General features: G+C 39.8%; 1 pseudogene; it reads right to left on the bottom strand.

The window, feature by feature from the left end:
- Nucleotides 1-4,754: 4,754 nt before the first annotated feature.
- On the bottom strand, nucleotides 4,755-4,870 carry LOC112485136 (annotated as a pseudogene).
- Nucleotides 4,871-5,145: the final 275 nt, after the last annotated feature.

Below are 5,145 nucleotides of genomic sequence, written 5' to 3'. Positions count from 1 at the left end.
ATATCGAACTTCTGTTTAGTGGTAAGTGTCTTCTATATGCAAATGAAGAAATGAAGGCTCAGAATGTTTATGTAACTTATACAAGGTCACACTGCTGGAAATGGAAGGAGACAGGCCTTGAAAGGAAAGTTGATATGACTATAGGTATTAATCCCTTTTGTTTTCATGCCTGTCATCAACCTACACAGACCTTCTTCTGATCCTTTGAGCTGTGTAGCTACTACAGCATGACTGGGACACACCAAGAGAGGGCTATAGGGAAGTATCTGGAACAGACAACGTGGAAGCCAAGGCAAGTCAGGAAAGCTATGACTTGAGAGGCTGACCATAAATACTTTAGGGTCTCAGACAAGAAATGAAATGGTACTGGAAAGGAAAATTAGGTAAGAAGCTAAGTGCACAAATTATGAGTAAGGTAAATAGGCAACAGAGTTGGCAGCTAATAGAGCTAAGAGACTGGAGCAATGACCAAGGTGTGGGGCAGAAAGGCTGGATCGTGTAGAACCAAATCCAGGAACACCCACCAAGTGTTTCCTTTATGCAGTGCCCAGCTCATCTTGCCAGAGTAGCAGCAGCATCATAAAGGAGCCAAACCAGGCATGAAACCAGCTTTCTCCAAAGCATGATTATTACTCATGCTTTCACTCCCACTGCCCTGCATGCCCCATGACTGTTCTCTCCATCCTACTCTTATTTGTTTTGAAAAATAAGTATTTTTATTAGTCAGTCAAAATAAGGCATACAGATAATTTTAGAAATTCATATAATACAGAAGGGCTTAAAAGAAAAAGCAGCAGTCACCTGCCCCACCCATTCCCTTTCCAATTTTTCCCACTTTTTACTGTTGTAAATTTCCAAATGCCCCCATTCCATCCCATAGCTCTCACCAAACAGCACAAGCTGGAACCTGTCCCAGTATTTCTCCCCTCGTTGTGTTATCTCAGAAAGAATGGGAGGAGCCCAGCTTAAAGGTCCCGAGATATAGAGCCTTGGTGCATACAAATAGACTGAGATACACAGTAGACAAGGAAGGAATGGAGAGTATCTGCTCCGCCCCCTATTGTTTCACTGATCTCCATGGGTGGATAGATGGTTTCTCCCCATTGTCTGCTGTGTATTGTAAACTTTGCCAGCTCAGGAGAATGAGTCAGCATCTCCCTCCTCCTTTATTTCCCATCCACTTCTACTGCAGCTCTCTACAACTTTGTTGACTTCCTTTAAGGCTAAGAAGAATTTCAAACACAATTTGAATTCAAAGGCAGATTTTTTCCATCTCAGTAGAAGTTTGTTCTGAAGTCTGGTGCTACAATGACTTAAGAATTCCTTTGTCTATTGCCATAAAAGACATCATTCCTATATTCATTCATTCAACAAGTATCTGCTAAGCACTCACTCTGCCAGGTGTGCGCTCAGCACAGCTGGACAGTTCTATATACAGTTTAACATGCAGTCTGTGCCCTCATCTTGCTCATTTGGGAAAGTCAGATGAAAAAACCACTACAGGGCAGTGTGGTGAAAGCTCTCGTGAAAACAAGGTTTGTGGGAGCACTAGGAAGGGCTCTGCTCCACTGACCAAGAGGCCAGGAGAGCTTCCAGAGCGACACTGAGTTGAGTTTTAAATCTGAGCTAGAGGGTTTCCTGAGAGCATCTAAAGACATTGCGTGTGGTTGGAGCAGTCCTCATGTGATCAGGGCCCCAAAATTGCTGATGGATATTCACAATATCTGGACGATATCTATTAATTTTCTAGATTAACATCCTAAATACTAATTTTTTTTTTTTTTTTTTTAGACAACGGTACCTGAGTTCCATCAGTTTTGGTTGTTAGAAACCAGTTTCCCAGTTTGAGAACTATCTTTGCACTCAGATCTCAGTGGGGCTAAATAAGCAACCCTGTCTCCGCAGCTGGCCCCTTCCTGGCTCTTTGCGTCAGCTTGGGCTTCGGTTCAGTTTTGCTGCTTCCAGAGATCTAATTCCAATATTTGTCGCTCAGATTCTTCGTTCCTCTCAGGAGGGCCTGAGCCCTCCTAGGCCCTGAAAGAGGAAGTCAAGTGCTTCTCAAAGTTACATTCCCACTATTTCAAGGAATTACATGAAGGACAAAGGAAACGGGACTGTAGAACACATGGAAGTCCCCCAGAACTCCGGCCAGTCTCTCCCCGCAATTCCACTTTGGTATTTCATCCCTTTATCTAAACACTTTGGTAGCTATTAAGCTAAGATTTATCCCAGAAAAAAATATTTGAAGTAAATAAGTTCCTTTTTTTTTTTTTCTAATTCAATGGAAAAAGAACAGAAGAACACTGAACAATGGAAAAGTGGAAACCATTAAGGAAAGGAAACAATCCAGGTCTGAAAGGCTGAGAGGTTCAGATATAATAAATTTGCCTGAAATTAGACCAACCTTTAAAGAGAGAGAAGAGAAAAGAGATGGAAAGAAGGTAAAGGAAAGAGGAGATAATAAAAACCACAGGAGAAGGAAGGAGTAATTGAACTAAAAAGAAGGACAGGGGTCTAGACAAGTGGTTGGAGAAATAAAATACCAAAACTACGACCATATAAATGGACAATTTTATGGAAAATGTAAGTTAAAAGATATACTGAAAGGGGGCAAAGGAGACAAGAAGATAAGATAGCAAAGAATGGGGTATCCCACAGAGAATCACTGCGGGTTTGGCTGACCAGAAAAGAGTTTAACCAAAGACCAAACAAATACGCATTCCTCTATTGTCTTCTATAAGCAGCCTCAACATGGCTGCTGCAACAGAGAGCACACTGTAACTGCAAAAGGAGTCACCTTTCCTAACTTGTTACATGGAGAGGAGTTGAGTTCTGCTCGTTTTCAAAGATAAAATTAAGTTTTCTCTAGCTGGCATTTGTGCATTCTTTCTGCAGTCACTCCTCCACCCCATCCTCCCTCATTTTCTCAGGGGAAATAGTCAATTGAACAAAGAGTCCAATTGTTCATGCGTAGGAGAAGGGGACTAGAGTAACTCTGAGAAGAGAAATTATTTCAGAATAACTCATGGCATGAAAAATTCTACACACACACACACACACACACACACACACAGAGGTACTCATTCACATTTACACATCCACAAATCTCCTCTGGGAGCCTCAGTTCTGAAAACAGTATTTCACTAATAATCTACTGAAAAGACAAATCTAATTTTAGCCTAGATGAGAACACATACTTCCAAATTGTCTATTGGGTACACTTTGGTGGCACTTTTCTGTGTATTTCATCACTATAGTGTCCAACAGGGAATTTCAGCTTAGTAGTTTAGAGATCAACCCACTGGTGAGGGAAAGCTCTGTTCGAATTGTCCACCCAACACTGAGAAATCTATCTTTTCAATTAAAAAAAAAAAAAAAGTCAGAAGGGGAATTTTCTACCCATGTTTATCTCCTGACAAACACAGAGAAGAAAATATTACTGTGCCCTAGGAGTTTAGAATAAAGCTGATGAGAACAAACTTAGGAATTTTTTGAAGCACCACTGGGGACTACTTATAGACTTGAATTGTAAGTAGTAAATTTGGAAAACCATGTTACCCTGAAACTATTATTTATTTTTCTCCATGAGCTTTAGAAAGTATTGATTTGGAAATACGGATTTATTTGCCCACTGAGTCTTTTGGAAAACATGTTCTGGTTCTCTTTATGATCCCAGTCTGTCTTCCTGGCTTTATATGGAAGTTAATTTCTTTTGGCACTATACCCATTTCTTCATCTAAGGCATATATATAAGGTTCAACTACATCTCTCCAGAGTTTTGTAAACACTTATACTGAGGCTTTCTGGAGAATAAAGAACTTTAACTCCATGTGGGGAAGGCTGGTTAGTAAGGATTGTGAGTCACTTTAGTAAGAAATAAGTGGTTTTCCTTTAAGCTAAAACGGACCATTTAGGCAAGAGCATTTAAGGTATGCATCAAGGAAGTTTTGTTTGTTTCTTTTTTCCAAAAAATAACAATGCCTAATAAACACTGAAATTGACCACCAAGAAATACTTATTATAGGAGATGTTTCAAAAAGTTATTCATGTTATATCACCATTCCTTTTGATAATTTAAGTAGTAAGAGGTTTATAATGATGAAAGTCCTGAACTACACTAGGGAAAAAACTCTCACTCAAAACCATCTTCATTATAAAGATTTGTTGCAAAGATGCATAAGAATGTGGGCTCCAATAAGAAATCTCTCATTAGCCACACAGCTATCCTAGATCCCTAGTTCTTCCAATCCTGGGTATGCGGCAGGCTTCCAGAGATTTAGGGAGATAAATTTAACATGAGAGACTGCAACGCAAGCTTAAATGACCCATCTTCTTATGTCCAACTAATGTTTTTAACTTCTCCAAAAGGAATTTTGGTGAACTTTCTATCCCTCTATATGAAGTAACCTTGTTAGGTGGAGAACAGGCAAAGATGTCTCAGTGTAATAAACCACCTTCCTCCGTACTTAGACTCCTAGTTAAATTGACTGTGTTTAGGACAGCAGGATTTGTTTGATTAAGAAACAATGCTATATCGATAGTATCGGAGTCTGCAGGAAAGAACTGGTTTGGGTAATTCTTCTTAAAAGGTTATTTTGCCACATGATTTTGAAAAACAAAGGAAGGAAAAATATATGCAACAAATATGGCAAAGTATTAATATCCCAAATATAAAAAGTGCTCTAATAAATAAGAAAAAAAATAACACTGCAATCAGAAAAATACAAAAAGGATCTTTTTATTATTATTATTTATGCCTACAGCACCTGGTCTCCCTAGGTGGTCTCCCATCCAAGTACTAACCAGGCCCACCCCTGCTTAGCTTCCGAGATCAGACATTGGGCTTGTTCAGGATGGCATGGCCATAGACCATGGGCTATGGCTCCACTGGGTTGTGAACCCAGGACCTTCTGCGTGTAAACCAGATGTGCTAACCGCTACACTATGGAACCACATCTTTTTTTTTTTTTTTTGATATTTGTCTTTTTTTGAGGGGAGGAAAGCTACTCAGCATCTGAGTGCCCATCTAATGCAGACAAGTAATGGTAGAAAGTAAGCCACACTTTTCACTACAGAAGCCAAAAGAGCCCAGGAATCTTGCTCTTACCCACTAATCACTATAGTTTAGGCATGTGACCTAGGCTT

This window comes from Pteropus alecto, unplaced genomic scaffold (assembly GCF_000325575.1).
Source record: "Pteropus alecto unplaced genomic scaffold, ASM32557v1 scaffold95, whole genome shotgun sequence".
In the NCBI taxonomy this organism is placed as follows: Eukaryota; Metazoa; Chordata; class Mammalia; order Chiroptera; family Pteropodidae; genus Pteropus; species Pteropus alecto.
The sequence above is the reverse complement of the archived record's forward strand: the minus strand, read 5'-3'. Positions and strand labels throughout refer to the sequence as shown.